Source organism: Salmo salar, chromosome 20 (assembly GCF_965601325.2).
Source record: "Salmo salar chromosome 20, fSalSal1, whole genome shotgun sequence".
Classification (NCBI taxonomy): Eukaryota; Metazoa; Chordata; class Actinopteri; order Salmoniformes; family Salmonidae; genus Salmo; species Salmo salar.
This window is the reverse complement of record NC_138310.1, coordinates 5,675,817-5,696,011: the sequence shown is the minus strand read 5'-3', so window position 1 is coordinate 5,696,011 and position 20,195 is coordinate 5,675,817. Positions and strand designations below refer to the sequence as shown.

The 20,195-nt window shown below is 41.4% G+C and overlaps 1 pseudogene; it reads right to left on the bottom strand.

Moving 5' to 3' along the window:
* Positions 1-224: 224 nt before the first annotated feature.
* Positions 225-18,978, bottom strand: LOC145862468 (general transcription factor II-I repeat domain-containing protein 2A-like; annotated as a pseudogene).
* Positions 18,979-20,195: the final 1,217 nt, after the last annotated feature.

Sequence of the window (20,195 nt, the reverse complement as noted above, 5' to 3'; positions counted from 1 at the left end):
TTTTCAGTTGGGATTCTTGTGCGGGAATGTCTATCTGTCGCTAGAGGACAGGTGTTAGTTAGCGCTGGCTTAATATTAAACGTGTTACTGTTCTGTACGGTGTTTGCCGGGCTGCGCCCCGTGCGTTAAACGTTTCCGTACGATTCTCCTATTTTTGGGTGTTATGCGCACCCTGTGCTTTTTTTCGGACGCCTTATTGTCTAAGGTGGAAATAAACTTTTGATCTACCGGACCTCAGTCTCCTGCATTTGACTCTGCTCCTTTCCTGCTCCTAAGAGAATACGTGACAACCTGCTTGTAACATTGACCAGTTGGTTGTAAAGTCTGCCCACTGGGTATTTTGCTTCAGGTGCGATGTACAAGTGACAACAGGAAGAACTGACAAATTCACTGACTACCAAACAGATGTGGTTCGAAAGGAAACATTTTCAATTTATTGGATTCTGAAAAAAACACTGTGCAATTAAAAAAGTTACATCAGAATGTGCATACTTCAGTGGTTCTTCCTGTGTAGTCTCCTCTCCAACTTCAGTATATCCCGCTCTCTCTGTCTCTTTTCCACTCTGGCCAGAGTTTGTTGCACATTCTTGCAAGGCACCTCTGTTTTAGATCTATTAAAAAGGGAGAAAGAAACAAAAGACATCAACATGTTCATATCATGTATAGCTAACTAATATCTCATTTTGAAAAAAACAAGAAAATCAACTCTTATAGAATATTTTGCTCTAGAATACGAACACTTGTACTGTAAATCAGTTCTGGCACCTTTTTTATTCCTCTTCAAGCACTACTGAATGTGTCAGAATTAGAGGCTTGGAAATTAATTCAATTTCAGTATTGGGTCGGTATTTCAGTCCAATTGATGTTCGGCCTTTCTTTTATTGAAATGGAATAAAATGTTATATTCAGAAAATATATTGATCATGAAGGAAGGGGTATTAATCCTCTTAAGAATTCACCCCTTATTTATTTATTTTTGCCTAAAATGACATTCCCAAATCTAACTGCCTGTAGCTCAGTCCCTGAAGCAAGGATATGCATATTCTTAGTACCATTTGAAAGGAAACACTTTGAAGCCTGTGGAAATGTGAAAGGAATGTAGGAGAATATAACACAATAGATCTGGAAAAAGATAATACAAAGAAAAAAAACAACCGTTCTTTTGTATGTTTTTTGTACCATCATCTTTGAAATGCAAGAGAAAGGCCATAATGTATTATTCCAACCCAGGTGCCATTTAGATTTTGGCGATTAGATGGCAACAGTGTATGTGCAACATTTTAGACTGATCCAATGAACCATTGCATTTCTGTTCAAAATGTTGTGCCAAGAGTGTCCAAATGTGCCTGATTTGTTTATTAATAACTTTTCATCTTCATAATTGTGCACTCTCCTCAAACAATCGCCTGGTATTCCTTCACTGTAATAGCTACTGTAAATTGGACATGCTGTTTAATTAACAAGAATGTAAGCTTTCTGCCAAATATCAGATATTTCTATGTCCTGGGAAATGTTCTTGTCACTTACAACCTCATGCTAATCGCATTAGCATACGTTAGTTCAATCGTCCCGTGGAAGGGACACCGATCCCATAACAGTGCTATTTGTGAGTTCCTAGGTCAAGCCATGTGGTAACACGCATCTTAATTATCATTGTTGGTAAGGGCAGGTAACACCACATCTGCCACACTGATCCTCAACACCGGGGCCCCTCAGGGGTGCGTGCTTAGTCCTCTTCTGTACTCCCTGTTCACCCACGACTGCGTGGCCAAGCACGACTCCAACATTAAGTTTGATGACGACACAACAGTGCCTGATCACTGACAACGATGAGACAGCCTATAGCAGGCCTGGGCAAATATTTTCCATGGAGGGCCACATTAGAATATATTTTTGCCTTCGCGTGCCAGAATCATATTACAGGATTATACCACATGTGTATGATTGTGTTGACAGATATATCTACTGTAAATCACATCCAGATATGCTACTTATTTAACTTTTTTAACATGCACAGAAATAAACCACATCCATGTTCTCTGTTTGGTAGGTATTTTCATTATTAAACATGCAATGTATTACACATAGGGAAAAGTACACTGTGAAATTCAGCACCACGGACAGAACTCTTGTTAATGGGTATGCAGAAAAACACAAGAAAGAGAGAGCTCAACATTACAATTAAACTACACAATCAGTGTGAGGAGTGAAGTCTCTGATGGGCATTGACTAGAGCAGTGAAGTCAGGTATATTCTCTGACGTCACTATGCGCAGAATTGCTGAGAGGTGAGAGTCAGTAAGAGATGATCTGTGCCTTGACTTGTTATCCTCTCTTGGGTATGTGGGACGTGACTGTCCCACCTGCGGGACACACTATTCAACAGCCAGTGAAAAGCAGGGCCCAAATTCAAAATGACAAAAATCTCATAATTCAAATTTCTCACACATACAAGTATTATACACCATTTTATAGATAAGACTCTCGTTAATCCAACCACATTGTCCGATTTCAAAAAGGCTTTACGGCGAAAGCAAAACATTAGATTATGTTAGGACAGCGCCTAAACAATAAAAGCCACACAGCCATTTTCCAACCAAGGAGAGGCGTCACAAAAACCAGAAATACAGCTAAAATTAAGCACTAACCTTTGATGATCTTTGTCAGATGGCACTCATAGGACTTCATGTTACACAATACATGTATGTTTTGCTCGATAAAGTTCATATTTATATCCAAAAACCTCATTTTACATTGGCCCGTAATGTTCAGAATTGATTTTCCTTCAAAAACTTCCGTTAAATGAGCACATCAATTTATAGAAATACTCATCATAAACGTTGATAAAATATAAAACTGTTATTCAAAGAATTATAGAAAAACATCTCCTTAATGCAACCGCTGTGACAGATTTCAAAAAAGCTTCACGGGGAAAGCACACTTTGCAATAATCTGAGTACGGCGCTCAGGAAACAACAGCAGGCAATACAGATACCCGCCATTTTGGAGTCATCTAAAATCATAAATAGCATTATAAATATTCACTTACCTTTGATGATCTTCATCAGAAGGCACTTCCAGGAATCCCAGGTCCACAATAAATGTTGTTTTGTTCGATAAAGTCCATAATTTATGTCCAAATACCTCCTTGTTGTTAACCTCTATGGGCTAGGTGGGACGCTAGCGTGCCACCCGTGGTGCACTCCATCAACAGCAGGTGCATTTCAAGAGCGGCAAATTTGAATCCAAATAAATGTCAAAATACAACTATTTTACACCATTTGAAAGATAAACATCTCCTTAATCTAACCACGTTTTACGATTTCAAAAAGGTTTTACGGCGAAAGCATAAATTTAGAGTATGTTAGGACAGTACATTTACAAGAGTTGTGTGTAATGTTTTGTCAAGTCAAATACAGGGTCACCAAAACCATAAAACCAGCTAAAATGATGCACTAACCTTTTACAATCTCCATCAGATGACACTCCTAGGACATTATGTTAGACAATGCATGCATTTTTTGTTCTATCAAGTTCATATTTATATCCAAAAACAGCGTTTTACTATGGCATTGATGTTGAGGAAATCGTTTCCCTCCAATAACCGGCAGTCAAGTCAGCGTCACAAATTAAATAATTAAAATTAGAAAACATTGGTAAAATATTATATTGTCATTTAAAGAATTATAGATTTACATCTCTTGAACGCAATCAACTTGCCAGATTTAAAAATAACCTTACTGGGAAATCACACTTTGCAATAATCTGAGCACTGCGCCCAGAAAAATACGCGTTGCGATACAGACTAGACGTCATGTTGGGGAGATCTAAAATCGAAAATACTATGTAAATAATCCATTACCTTTGATTCTCTTCATCAGATGTCACTTCCAGGTATCACAGGTCCATAACGAATGTAGTTTTGTTCAAAAAAGCTCATCATTTATGTCCAAAAATCTCCGTCTTGTTCGCACATGATCTAAGCCAGCCGGACTTCTCGTCATGAACGAGGGGAAAAAATATATTTCCGTTCGTTCAAACATGTCAAACGTTGTATAGCATAAATCATTAGGGCCTTTTTTAACCAGAACATGAATAATATTCAAGGTGGACGAATGCATACTCTTTTATAACGTATTGGAACGAGGGTACCCAACATGAACTCGCGCGCCAGGTGTCTAATGGGACATCATCGTTCCATGGCTCTTGTTCGGTCAGATCTCCCTCCAGAAGACTCAAAACACTTTGTAAAGGCTGGTGACATCTAGTGGAAGCAATAGGAAGTGCCAAAATATTCCTAAACCCCTGTGTTTTTCAATGGGATAGGTTTAAAGTCAATACAACACATCAGGTATCCACTTCCTGTCAGAAAATGTCTCAGGGTTTTGCCTGCCAAATGAGTTCTGTTATACTCACAGACACCATTCAAACAGTTTTAGAAACTTTAGAGTGTTTTCTATCCATATATAATAAGTATATGCATATTCTAGTTACTGGGTAGGATTAGTAACCAGATTAAATCGGGTACATTTTTTTTATCCAGACGTGCAAATGCTGCCCCCTAGCCCTAACAGGTTAACACATTCAGTAAGCTACTCCAAATGTAGGAAGCGCGCCAAAAATTTCACGACGAAAAGTCAAAAAAAGTTATATTTACGTTCGTAGAAACATGTCAAACGATGAATAGCATCAATCTTTAGGGCCTTTTTAACATAAAACTTAATACAATAATATTCCAACCAGACGATTCCAATGTCTTGAAAAATGTAATGGAACACAGCTACCTCTAACGTGAATGTGCGCCAATGAACTCATGTCCTTTCCTGAGTCAACAAATTCCAACTTCCTTTGTTTGCTCTCTGTTCACCATAGAAGCCTCAAACAACTTTCTAAAGACTGTTGACATCTAGTGGAAGCCTTAGGAAGTGCAAAATGAACCCTAAGTCACTGTGTGTTAGGTAGGCAATCACTTGAAGAAACTACAAGCCTCAGATTTCCCACTTCCTGGTTGGATGTTTCTCAGGTTTTTGCCTGCCATATGAGTTCTGTTATACTCACAGACATCATTCAAACAGTTTTAGAAACTTCAGAGTGTTTTCTATCCAAATCTACAAATAATATGCATATCCTACATGCTGGGTCTGGGTAGCAGGCAGTTTACTACGGGCACACTTTTCATCCGGACGTCAAAATACTGCCCCCTACCCTAGAGAAGTTATATTTCTTTATTGAAAATGTCTGTTCACATACATATGAGCATGACTCCTACTCTTTGGAAAGTTTTGTTCATCGAGAGATGCATAGAACCTTGTCAGTGACGTTGTTTTGAATAGTTCTCCAATCAGTGCGTCAGACTGAAGATCGATGAGCTCAAGTTGCAGGTCAGTGGGAGCGTTATCCACATTGAAGGTGAAAGGAGAAGAAACCAACAGCATGTCATTTTCCAACACTTTGAAATCCTCAAAACGATGAGAAAACTCACCGTTCAAAGCACGCAGCAGCGATGTATACTTCTCTTCTGGTCATCTGATAGGGAACAGACTAGTAGCGTCGGAAGGTGGGTGAGATTGTTGGCTTCTACTTGACAGGTCAGTAATTTTCACTTGAAGGCTTTGACAAGGCTGTACATTTGATGTGCAAAAAGGCCCTTCCCTTGTAGTTTGGAATTCAGGGCCATGATGTCCACGGTGAAGCAAAAATCAGCCAACCATTCTTTATCTTGCAGTTGAGGGAAATCCACATATTTTCCTTTCATTTGCAAAAACTCAGCAATTTCCGACTTCAAGTCTCACACCGTTTTAAGCACCTTCCCCAAACTCAGCCATCTCACATTTGTGTGGTAGGGGAGACCTGCATGACCCGACTCTGTCTCTTCCAACAGTGAGACAAACTGCCTGTGGTTTAAAGATTTTGCTCTTATGAAGTGTACCACTTTATTGACTGTATCCACAACATGGCTTATTTTCAGAACACATTTACAGAGCACCTCCTAATGAATAATGCAATGTGGGAAAATAATTTTTGGATCTGAGTTCAGCTCAGCTATTTGGTCTTGTAGCCTTTTCAAAAGGCCAACGTTTTTTCCTGACAAGTTTGGGCACCTATCAGTGGTCACAATGGATAACAGGCCCACATTAACCTGTTGGGGCTAGGGGGCAGTATTTTCACGGCTGGATAAAAAAACGTACCCGATTTAATCTGGTTACTAATCCTACCCAGTAACTAGAATATGCATATACTTATTATATATGGATAGAAAACACCCTAAAGGTTCTAAAACTGTTTGAATGGTGTCTGTGAGTATAACAGAACTCATTTGGCAGGCAAAACCCTGAGACATTTTCTGACAGGAAGTGGATACCTGATGTGTTGAATTACCTTTAAGCCTATGCCATTGAAACACACAGGGGTTGATTAATGTTTTGGCACTTCCTATTGCTTCCACTAGATGTCACCAGCCTTTACAAAGTGTTTTGAGTCTTTTACTGTGAGATCTGACCGAACAAGAGCTTTGGAACGGTGATGGTCGATTAGACTCTGGCGCGCGAGTTCATGTTGGGTACCCTCGTTCCAATACGTTATAAAAGAGAATGCATTCGTCCACCTTGAATATTATTCATGTTCTGGTTAAAAAAGGCACTAATGATTTATGCTATACAACGTTTGACATGTTTGAACGAACGGAAATATATTTTTTCCCCTCGTTCATGACGAGAAGTCCGGCTGGCTTAGATCATGTGCTAACAACACGGAGCTTTTTGGACATAAATGATGAGCTTTTTTGAACAAAACTACATTCGTTATGGACCTGGGATTCCTGGAAGTGACATCTGATGAAGAGAATCAAAGGTAATGGATTATTTACATAGTATTTTCGATTTTAGATCTCTCCAACATGGCCGTTTGTCTGTATAGCAAAGCATATTTTTCTGGGCACAGTGCTCAGATTATTGCAAAGTGTGATTTCCCAGTAAGGTTATTTTTAAATCTGGCAAGTTGATTGCGTTCAAGAGATGTAAATCTATAATTCTTTAAATGACAATATAATATTTTACCAATGTTTTCTAATTTTAATTATTTAATTTGTGGTGCTGACTTGACTGCCGGTTATTGGAGGGAAACGATTTCCTGAACATCAACGCCATAGTAAACCGCTGTTTTTGGATATAAATATGAACTTGATAGAACTAAAAATGCATTTATTGTCTAACATAATGTCCTAGGAGTGTCATCTGATGGAGATTGTAAAAGGTTAGTGCATCATTTTAGCTGCTTTTATGGTTTTGGCGACGCCTGTCTTTGAATTGACAAAACATTACACACAGCTATTGTCAATGTACTCTCCTAACATAATCTAACTTTATGCTTTCGCCGTAAAACCTTTTTGAAATCGGACAACATGGTTAGATTAAGGAGATGTTTATCTTTCAAAGGGTGTAAGATAGTTGTATGTTTGAAAAATTTGAATTTTGACATTTATTTGGTTTCAAATTTGCCGCTCTTGAAATGCACCTGCTGTTGATAGGGTGCACCACGGGTGGCACGCTAGCGTCCCACATAGCCCCAAGAGGTCGACGGGGCTGTAGTGGAGCAGGTCGAGAGTTTCAAGTTCCTTGGTGTCCACATCACCAACAAACTATCATGGTCCAAACACACCAAGACAGTCGTGAAAAGTGCACGACAACACCTTTTCCACCTCAGGAGACTGAAAAGATTTGGCATGGGCCTCCAGATCCTCAAAAAGTTATATGGCTGCACCATCGAGAACATCCTGACCTGTTGCATCACCTCCTGGTATGGCAACTGCTCAGCATCTGACAGTAAGGCGCTACAGAGGGTAGTACGCACAGCCCAGTACGTCACTGGGTCCAAGCTTACTGCTGTGATGGAAATTTTATGCATGTGCTTTTTCTTATAACTAATTTCTGTCTTCCATTCATGTGATGTTCTATAAAACAATTTCTGTGTTCACGCAAGTGACTGATTGAACGAATCCTCACTTATCAGTAGCTGCAATTTGGCAGTACGCCCAAACCTTGTTTTGAATGAAAGATCTCAGTTTCAAGGTCTCAGTATAGAGAGAAGAAGCCTCGTGAGTTATTGGTCTGTCACATGTTATGAACCAGTATCGGTCGGTGACATGAATGACAAAAAACGGTAAGGATTAATTAATTATGCTAAATCATGCAAATATAACTTGTCTGTGTATAGCTGTATTCAAGCAAGCAGAGCTTCTGACAGACAGACGTTCACATATGGTGCATTCAGTATGTTGGAACCTCTCCAGTGAGCTGACAAATAAACAAGGATTAATTTTAGATAGACTTTGAGTGTCCCTGTGTAAGAATTTCCACAACACTGCCATCCAGGACTTATATACTAGGCGGTGTCAGAGGAAGGCCCAAAAAATTGTCAAAGACTCCAGTCACCCAATTTATAGACCGTTCTCTCTGCTACCGCACGGCAAGCAGTACTGTAGCGCCAAGTCTAGGTCCAAAAGGCCCCTTAACAGCTTCTACCCCCAAGCTATAAGACTGATGAAGAATTTATCAAATGGCCACCTGGACTATTTACATTGACCCCCCCCCCCCCTCATTTTTTTTACACTGCTGCTACTCGCTGTTTATTATCTATACATAGTCACTTTTGAAACATAGACGTCTATGATTGGTTCAGATTTGGTCTGGTACACTAATTATTAAAAAGTGTTACAACCAAACTCAGTCTCCCCTACGCGTATACAAATAGTATTAAAATATGTGTCTTATCCTTCCACTGTCTCCACATTATGGCTAGATCTCCCACATGACACCTTGACTTTGAAAAAAATCTATTTTGGTTACTGAACTACAGTAATTGAAGAGGATTTACACTCGGTTACAGAGTCACGGCAAAATAATTTGTTCATGCGTCCCTGATTTGTACTACATAGAAATGCATAATTATGGATACAAATGTAATTATTTTCATGATGATGTATACTAAATAGGTACACAAAGGTAGAAATATGCAATATCCTCCTTTGCATATTTGGGTATTATTCTACACACTGGCTATTATTTTAATAAGCTCCACCCCCAAACAAGACCAAACTTGTTGGTCCAGACCTGACCAAATCAGAACGAATCATAAACGTCTATGTTTCACAAGTTTGGACATCAAAGAACATCACAGTAGAGCTCAGTACAGCACAGAACAGAACAGTAGAGTACAGTTCATTATATGGTACTCAACTCCAGTGTGCTCTACTGTGTACTGTACTGAACTCTATTCTACTCTACAGTACATAATTGTACTGAACTATACTGTAGTAAACTTTTTACTTTATTTCACTGTACTGTACTGTACTGTAGTGTACTGTGCTCTCCAAACTTGTGAAACATAGATGTCTATGATTGGGCCAAATGAAGACAGTTCCGGACCTGACCAAAACTCATCTGCGGATGTTGAAATTAAAGCTGGTCCGGACTGAATCAAAAACAACCTCTGTGGACGTTGAAATTAAAGCTGGTCCGGACTGAATCAAAAACAACCTCTGTGGATGTTGAAATCAAGGCCAGGGCAGACTGACCAAATTTCAGCTACTTTTCAATGTAAAGGACGTCTGGTGTCGGTCGGTGCTGCTCAGTGGGTAAGGATGCTGGTTACAGTAAATGGAAAGAAAGGGGGTTCATGGGTAGGTGTCAGTAAGATATGGGAGAGTTGACATGAACTGGAGAGAGAGTGGCAGAGAGAGAGAGAGAAATAGAGAGGGAGAGGGATAGAGAGAGGAAGAGGTTGTCCAGACTCTTCACACTTGAAGACAGAAAGAGAAAGAAAACTTATGAGCTGAACATAACAGTATGCCAGTGGAATGCAGGACCATAGCAGGTGACCCAACTCATTTGTGACGACTATGATTTCCTATTGTAGCCAATTCATTCATTTACAGATTTTCCAGAAATTGTCTTACCAATTCGGTAATAGAATTTTGAGTTTGAATAATTTAATTATTCATAAACCAAGTACATATCAGTAAAAACACTAACTGGTAGGTCTACCTTTACTTGTTACTTCTGTTAACTTCATTATCTTCTCTCCTCATGAGGGAGAACATTTTGAAAATATAAAATTTTAAATCTGTAGAATGACTACATTACCGATAATACTCTTTAACTGATCATTCCAAATTACCATGGCAGTTATGCATCCCAATAGTCATGATATTTCTATTGTGAAGGGCCTTCTATGATGTAGGGCAGGCCAGTAGCCTCTGTAATCAAATTATATTACTGTGTCAAGTAGCACAAAGACCTTTATGGTCACACAAGATGCCACCGATCGATTCAAAATGAGTGGCCTAACAATTAACCAATTTACATAGCCCAAGTAATTTTTGCGAGCAAAATCAATCATAGTTGCACACATAGGGTGGCAGTGAGCATTTGACAGTGATCATGAGCAAAAAGCTTATTAGTAGCATAAATAAATTGTACTTCTATGGTTGTAATCCTCAAATATTGAATTGCACTGAATCGAATTAATCAGATCCAATGATTTACTGGCAACAGGGCGAGGTGCTTCTAGCATATATAATATGTACTATGTTTAAATATATATGTGTGTGTGTGTGTGTGTGTGTGTGTGTGTGTGTGTGTATAGTACCAGTCAAAAGTTTGGATACACCTACTCATTCAAGGGTTTTCTATATTTTTACTATTTTCTAAAGACCTCAGAAAAAAATTGTAGAACTCCACAAGTCTGGTTCATCCTTGGGAGCAATTTCCAAATGCCTGAAGGTACCATGTTCATCTGCACAAACAATAGCACACAAGCATAAACACCATGGGACCTCGTAGGCGTCACACCGCTCAGGAAGGAGACGCGTTCTGTCTCCTAGAGATGAACGTACTTTGGTGTTGAAAGAGCAAATCAATCTCAGAACAACAGCAAAGGACCATGTGAAGATGCTGGAGGAAACAGGTACAAAAGTATCTATATCCACAGTAAAACGAGTCCTATATCGACATAACCTGAAAGGCCGCTCAGCAAGCCACTGCTCCAAAACCGCCATAAAAAAAGCCAGACTACGGTTTGCAACTGCACATGGGACAAAGATTGTACTTTTTGGAGAAATGTCCTCTGGTCTGATGAAACAAAAATAGAACTGTTAGCCATAATGACCATCGTTATGTTTGTAGGGAAAAGGGGGAGTTGTCACGCCCTGACCTAAGAGAGCTGTTTTTTCTGTTTAGTTGGGTCAGGGTGTGATAGGGGGTGGGCATTCTATGTTTGTGTTTCTATGTTTTGGCCGGGTATGGTTTCCAATCAGAGGCAGCTGTCTATCGTTGTCTCTGATTGGAAGCCATACTTAGGCAGCCTTTTCCCACCTGGTTTTCGTGGGTAGTTGTTTTCTGTTTCGTGTATGTCACCTGACAGAACTGTTGGCTGTCGTTTTGTTTCTTTGTCAAAGAGTTTCGTTTTCATTAAATATAATTATGAGCACTCAACTCGCTGCGCCTTGGTCCCCTCTATACAACGCCCGTTACAGAACTACCCACCACGATTGGATCAAGCGGCGTGCCCGGGCAGAGATGGATACCTGGTCGATGGAGGAGTGGATTGAAAGGAGAAACTGGACTTGGGGCCAGGTTTTGGACAGGAATCGTAGCCTACCGGGGAAGAACGAGAGGCAGAAAGATTTGGGGGGGCACACGGGTAGTTTGGCTGGGCCAGGGGTGAGACCTGAGCCAACTCTCCGTGCTTATCGTGGGGAACATGTGTCTGTTCCTCGCACTCTCCCTCCAGTGCGCCTCCATAGCCCAGTACATCCGGTGCCTGCTCCTCGCACTCTCCCTCCAGTGCGTCTCTCCAGTCCGGTGAGACCTGTTCCAGCTCCACAAGAAAAGCATCCAGTGATAATCCATGGCAAGAAGCCTCCAGTGATGATCCATGGCCCAGAGCCTGTAGGGATGTTCCATGGCACGAAGCCTCCAGAGGTAATCCATGGCCTGGAGCCTGTATGGATAATCCATGGCAAGAAGCCTGTAGGGATTATCCATGGTCCGGAGCCTGTAGGGATAATCCATGGCAAGAAGCCTGGAGCGATGATCCATGGCCCGGAGTCTGTAGAAATGATCCATGGTGTGGAGCCTGCAGCAACGGTCCCTAGTCCGGAACCTACAACGACGCTCTCCAGTCCGGAGCCTCCGGCAACGCTCCCCAGTCCGGAGCCTCCGGCGACGCTCCCCAGTCCGGAGCCTCCGGCGACCCTCCCCAGGCCAGAGCCTCCGGCGACGCTCCGCAGCCCGGAGCCTCCGGCGGCGCTCCGCAGCCCGGAGCCTCCGGCGGCGCTCCGCAGCCCGGAGCCTCCGGCGGCGCTCCGCAGCCCGGAGCCTCCGGCGGCGCTCCGCAGCCCGGAGCCTCCGGCGGCGGTCCGCAGCCCGGAGCCTCCGGCGGCGGTCCGCAGCCCGGAGCCTCCGGCGGCGGTCCGCAGCCCGGAGTCTTCGGCGGCGGCCTTCAGCCCGGAGTCTTCGGCGGCGGCCTTCAGCCCAGAGTCTTCAGCGGCGGTTGGCGTTTCAAAGCCTCTGGCGATGATCCACGGTCTGGTTCCTCCCGACACACAGAAGCGGGGGGGATCACGCCCTGAACCAGAGCCGCCGCCAAGTACAGTACTGTTTTTTCTCTGTTTAGTTGGGTCAGGGTCTGATAGGGGGTGGGCATTCTATGTTTGTGTTTCTATGTTTTGGATGGGTATGGTTTCCAATCAGAGGCAGCTGTCTATCATTGTCTCTGATTGGAAGCCATACTTAGGCAGCCTTTTCCCACTTGGTTTTCGTGGGTAGTTGTTTTTCTATTTCATGTATGTAACCTGACAGAACTGTTGGCTGTCGTTTTGTTTCTTTGTCAAAGAGTTTCGTTTTCATTAAATATAATTATGAGCACTCAACACGCTGCACCTTGGTCCCCTCTATACGACGCCCGTTACAGGAGGCTTGCAAGCCGAAGAACACCATCCCAACCATGAAGCATGGGGGTGGCAGCATTATGTTGTCGGGGTGCTTTGCTGCAGGAGGGACTAGTGCAATTCACAAGATAGATGGCATCATGAGGATTGAAAGGTATGTGGATATATTGAAGCAACATCTCAAGACATCAGTCAGGAAATTAAAGCTTGATCGCAAATGGGTCTTCCAAATGGACAATGACCCCAAGCATACTTCCAAAGTTGTGACAAAATGGCTTAAGGACAACAAAGTCAAGGTATTCGAGTGGCCATCACAAAGCCCTGACCTCAAACCTATAGAAAATTAGTGGGCAGAACTGAAAAAGCATGTGCGAGCATTGAGGCCTACAAACCTGAATCATGTACACCAGCTCTGTCAGGAGAAATGGGTCAAAATTCACCCAACTTATTGTGGGAAGCTTGTGGAAGGCTACCCGAAACATTTGACCCAAGTTAAACAATTTAAAGGCAAAGCTACCAAATACTAATTGAGTGTATGTAAACTTCTGACCCACTGGGAATGTGATGAAAGAAATAAAAGCTGAAATAAATGATTCTCTCTACTATTATTCTGACATTTCACATTCTTAAAATACAGTGGTGATCCTAACTGACCTAAGACAATTTTTATTAGGATTAAATGTCAGGAATTGTAAAAAACTGAGTTTAAATGTATTTGGCTAAGGTGTATGTAAACTTCCGACTTCAAATGTAACACTGAACATCAAATCCCATTCAATTCCATTGATTTGCAACCACCAGCACAGCAGTGGCGGTTCTAGACCCTTTCAACTGGGGGGGCCAAGCTGGGGCCAGTTGTACTTTTAGAGGGGCCAGTTACATTAGACGTTATTGTTGTCATATCGTTTTCTTCACTGCATTGCAGGCATTAGCAGGCAAAAACCATGTTCATAATCATCATCATTGCCACTGTCTAATAATGGATGTAAAAAAAGAACGATAGAAAATGTGTTATGTAAAAATTATTTCATACTCCACATTTAGGGGGGCCACAAGGGGTCCACAATTGTTGTCACAGGGGCATTGCGGTCTAAGTCACTGCATCTCAGCGCTAGAGGCGTCACTACAGACCCTGGTTCGATTCCAGGCTGTATCACACCTGGCAGTGATTGGGAGTTCCATAGGGTGCCACACAATTGGCCCAGTGTCATCTGGGTTAGGGTTTGGCCCAGGGTAGGCAGTCATTATAAATAAGAATTTGTTCTTAACCTCTTGACGGTCGCCTAGGATAGGGGGCGCTACAGCGATTTTTGAAAGAAATTCGTGCCCATTTTAAACGGCCTCCTACTCAAACTCAGAAGCTAGGATATGCATATAATTAATACTTGTGGATAGAAAACACCCTAAAGTTTCTAAAACTGTTTGAATGGTGTCTGTGAGTATGACAGAAGTCATATGGCAGTCAAAACCCCGAGACAGATCGTAACAGGAAGTGGAATTCTGAATTGCGGACTCAACTTCAACACTTTGCCTATAAATCACACCGTGAGCAATGGTTCATTGAGCACTTCCTATTGCTTCCACTAGATGTCCCCAGTCTTTACAAAGTGGTTTGAGCCTTCTACTGTGAAAACTGACACAATGAGAGTCTGTGGAACGTGGTCACATGAGGAGGGCCATCACCATTATGACGCCGGCGCCCCTGGCTACCCTCCCCTTTCGAAACGTTTTGAAAGACAATGCAATCGTCCCCCTTGAATGTTATTGGAGCTCTGGTTGAAAAAGGCCCTAAAGATTTATGTTATACAACGTTTGACATGTTTGAACGAACCTAAATAAAAAAAAATGCATTTTGTTGAAAGAGGAGTCCCGCGGCCGACGGAACTTTTGGAGCAGCCTTCAGAACGCGCTAACAAGAACAAGCTATTGGAACATAAAGGATGAACTTTTTCGAACGAAAATACATTTGTTGTGGACCTGGGATTTCTGGAAGTGCTTTCTGATGAAGATAATCAAAGGTAAGAGATTATTGACAATAGTATACAAGAGTAGATTTGATATGCGATTGTTCCAAGATGGCGCTGACCTGTAACGGTAGCCTATTTTTCTGAGTATCGCATCCCCTTTTATCGCAAAGTGTGATTACCCAGTAAAGTTATTTTTAAATCTGGCATTACATGTGCTTTCAAGAGATATTCATCTATAAATCTTAGAATGACAATATTAAATTTTAAATGTTTTCGAATAGTAATTTAGTCAATTGTAGCGCTGTTTCACCGGATGCATTTGAGGGAAAATAGTTAGTCAACGTCACGCGCCGTTGTAAAATGCTGTTTTTATATATAAATATGAACTTTATCGAACAAAAGAATGCATGTATTGTGTAACATGATGTCCTAGGAGTGTCATCTGATGAAGATTGTCAAAGGTTAGTGCTGCATTTAGATGTTTTTTGGTTATTTGTGATGCATGTGGTTGGTCGGAAAATGGCTATGTGGCTACTTTTACGATATACTCCTCTAACATAATCTAATGTTTTGCTTTTGCTGTAAAGCCTTTTTGAAATCGGACAACGTGGTTCGATTCAGGAGAGGTGTATCTATAAAACGATATAACATAGTCCTATATTTGAAAAGAAAAGAAAATACATTTTGTTATGCTAATGGCGATAGGATTTTTCGTTGGATGTCCGTCCCGTATGCCCGCCCAGAGGTTAACTGACTTGCCTAGTTAAATAAAGGTAAAATATAATAAAAAAGTAGAGTAGCAGCGCTTGTTTACTCTTTACTTTTGATGTTTGATCACGCTGATAAACCACTCATCAGCGTTCCATCCAGCTGAATTTTTTTTTACAAATATAAAGGCAATTCGTAATCCAATTCCAAACTAGCCTTGAGGCCACAGATATGTGAGGCCACAGATATGTGATGTCTCCTTCAGACATGCTTCCAAAACAACCACAAAACAGGGAATCCAAAGCGCCAATCGTGTAAAAACAAACATACATTCATTTTCCAAACAAAGGTAATTTTGTATGCTATATTCCATAAATGGTCAAAGTCAAAGCGATCAGATTTAAACGGTAAACAAAAAGTGTAGACTAATAGCAGATTTCTTAGTTCCAAGTATTGTTTTGTAAAAAATGTTTTGGGGTGGATCAGCTTAATATTGCGGAAAGATTCCATCAATGTAATTGTCTGCATCATTTCCAAATCCCCATATATTTTTTGGGGTAAATATATATATATATATATCTCCATATACATACACGCATGCATACATATACACATATATACATACACATAACTATATAGATATACATACTTTTTAAGAATATACCTCTATTATTCCCGCAAACCCTACCACCCTTCCCCCAATTGGAGTAAACTAATAAACACTTAGGCTTCTACCTTCAGTTTATACATGTGTGAAGGTGAACGTGTGAAAGTGTGAAGGTGAACGGAAAGGCTCTGGAGCAACGAACCGCCCTTGCTGTCTCTGCCTGGCCGGTTCCCCTCTCTCCACTGGGATTATCTGCCTCTAACCCTATTACAGGGGCTGAGTCACTGGCTTACTGGTGTTTTTCCATGCCGTCCCTAGGAGGGGTGCGTCACTTGAGTGGGTTGAGTCACTGACGTGGTCTTCCTGTCTGGGTTGGCGCCCCCCCTTGGGTTGTGCCGTGGCGGAGATCTTTGTGGGCTATACTTGGCCTTGTCTCAGGATGGTAAGTTGGTGGTTGAAGTTATCCCTCTAGTGGTGTGGGGGCTGTGCATTGGCAAAGTGGGTGGGGTTATATCCTGCCTGTTTGGCCCTGTCCGGGGGTATCATCGGATGGGGCCACAGTGTCTCCTGACCCCTCCTGTCTCAGCCTCCAGTATTTATGCTGCAGTAGTTTATGTGTCGGTGGGCTAGGGTCAGTCTGTTATATTTGGAGTATTTCTCCTGTCTTATCCGGTGTCCTTTGTGAATTTAAGTATGCTCTCTCAAATTCTCTCTCTTTCTTTCTTTCTCTCTCTTGGAGGACCTGAGCCCTATGACCATGCCTCAGGACTACCTGGCATGATGACTCCTTGCTGTCCCCAGTCCACCTGGCCGTGCTGCTGCTCCAGTTTCAACTGTTCTGCCTGCGGCTATGGAACCCTGACCTGTTCACCGGACGTGCTACCTGTCCCAGACCTGCTGTTTTCAACTCTCTAGAGACAGCAGGAGCGGTAGAGATACTCTCAATGATCGGCTATGAAAAGCCAACTGATATTTATTCTTGAGGTGCTGACTTGTTGCACCCTCGACAACTACTGTGATTATTATTATTTGACCATGCTGGTCATTTATGAACATTTGAACATCTTGGCCATGTTCTGTTATAATCTCCACCCGGCACAGCCAGAAGAGGACTGGCCACCCCTCATAGCCTGGTTCCTCTCTAGGTTTCTTCCTAGGTTTTGGCCTTTCTAGGGAGTTTTTCCTAGCCACCGTGCTTCTACACCTGCATTACTTGCTGTTTGGGGTTTTAGGCTGGGTTTCTGTACAGCACTTTGAGATATCAGCTGATGTAAGAAGGGCTATATAAATACATTTGATTTAATTTGATACATCTTAAACACATTTTACAGACACAATCTATTTTACAATAGTTATATTTTGTTTGTTTTTAGTCCTTCCTATTTATGATGTCCATCCAGTTTGATTTCTATTTGTAACTGTGCTATTTCAGAAAACGTCTGAACCTCTATACATTTTACAAACTCCATATGTTTTACATTGGTTATCTTGTTATTAGTCCCACCCTTCAGCTCCATTCAACCCCTCCCATCTATCTCTCAACATCATCCATTTTGGATTTCTATTTGTCATATATTTTTTAGCTGTGCTGTGATGCTTCACAAAAGTACTGAATCTTTCTATTCTCATAGCTTCTACAGATTGTAAATTAAAACTAAACATTTTTGCTAAAATAATTATTATATTATTGATTGATTGACTATGGCTTTTCAAATAACCCAGTATTGCTATCTGCAGCATTAGTTCTAGGCTAATGTTGCAATTCTTCAGCCATTCCTGGACCTGTGACCAAAAACGAGCTACATATGGACAATACCAAAATAAATGATCTAATGCCTCTGCCTCCTCACAGCAAAATCTGCAGAGATGGGAAGATTGTATCCACCCTATATATATAACATTCTATTGGTTGAAAGAATATTGTAAAGTAATTTAAATTGAAAAAATTGTAAGTTTTGAATCCAGCGTTGTTTTGCGTATCAGTTCATAAACCATGTGCCATGGAATGGGTACATCGAAAATCTCTTCCCAACTAGTTTGCAATTTATATGGCACAGCTGTCAGTTTTTTTGGTCCTTAAATTAAATTGGTATATGTTTTTATTTATCACACTTTTCTTTAACCATTTATGTTCTTTAATACAGGGCCGACGTACAAGTTCCTTACTTTTTGCCCCTTCTACTTGCCTCTTCCGTTTTTGTGGTAATGCTGCAATTAATTGGTTGTAATTTTGGGTAGAGCAGACATTTCCATATGTCTGTGTTAGCTGCATGTGTGACATAACTCCACCAGTCCGATTTATGATATCATTCAATAAAATTATACCTTTTTCAAACATTTCTTCGAAAAATACGTATTTTTTTATCAATTAGTGTATTTGAGTTTAACTACAATATTTGTATTATTTGTTCTGTCTTTTCAGGTGGATTAAACTGAAATTGCAACCAACTTTCTAAGGCTCGTTTAAAAAATAACGATATTTTGGAGATTATTTCCTTTTCAAACTACCGAAAGTGAGCAGGTGTAATCTGAATAAAGGGAAAAAGGCCATTCTTGAACATAGGTTGAGACATTCCTACCAATTTACTAGAGAACCAGTTTGGATATAAGTATAACTTTTGTATGACTGATGCCTTTAGTGAGAGGTCTAATGCTGTAATATTTAATCATTTCTGCTCTCTAGGTCCAAGTATTAGCGTAGCGGTCAAAAAACTGTAAGGTACCGCCATACCTGAGGCCTAGTTGACCCATTCTGCCAAAAACCTAAATAGGTGAAGGGAAGGGGAAAATGGGAAAAAAGGAGCGAGACCAGGAAAGGCTCCCTAATGGTTTTAAATACCCATAATAGAAAACCAAATAAGCAAAATTCATCAACCATACTCCTCAGTTCATAATGCAATATTTCTACTTATGTTCAATAATAGTATTCTTCAACAAAAAATAAATACACCACACACACACACACACACACACACACACACACACACACACACACACACACACACACACACACACACAGTACATGACCAAAAGTATGTGGACACTCGTCGAACATCTCATTCCAAAATCATGGGCATTAATATGGAGTTGGTCCCCCCTTTGCAGCTATAACAGCCTCCACTCTTCTGGGAAGGCTTTCCACATTATGGAACATTACTGCGGGGACTTGCTTCCATTCAGCCACAAGGGCATTAGTGTGGTCAGGCACTGATATTGGGCGATTAGGCCTGGCTCGCAGTTGGCGTTCCAATTCATCCCAAAGGTTCTTCCACACCGATCTCAACAAACCATTTCTGCATGGACTGCGCTTTGTGCACAGGGGCATTGTCATGCTGAAACAGGAAAAGACCTTCCCCGAACTGTTGCAACAAAGTTGGAAGCACGTCTTGAATGTCATTGTATGCTGTAACATTAAGATTTCCCTTCATTGGAACTAAGGGGCATATCCCGAACCATAAAAAACAGCCCCAGACCATTATTCCTCCTCCACTAAACTTTACAGTTGGCACTATGCATTGGGGCATACCTGCGTTCTCCTGGCATCCGCCAAATCCAGATTCGTCCTTCGGACTTTCAGATGGTGAAGCGTAACTCATCATTCCAGAGAATGCATTTCCACTGCTCCAGAGTCCAATGGCTGCGAGCTTTACACCACTCCAGCCGACGCTTATCATTGCACATGGTGATCTAAGGCTTATGTGCGGTTGCTCAGACATGGAACCCCATTTCATGAATCTCCCAACGAACAGTTTTTGTGCTGAAGTTGCTTCCAGAGGCAGTTTGGAACTTGGTAGTGAGTGTTGCCACGGGGATCAGACCATTTTTTTGTCTTGTTTCGTCTTTGTTTTGTGAGCTTGTGTGGCCTAATACTTCACAGCTGAGCCTTTGTTGCTCCTAGACATTTTCACTTCACAATAACAACATTTACAGTTGACTGGGGCAGCTCTAGCAGGGCAGAAATTTTTGGC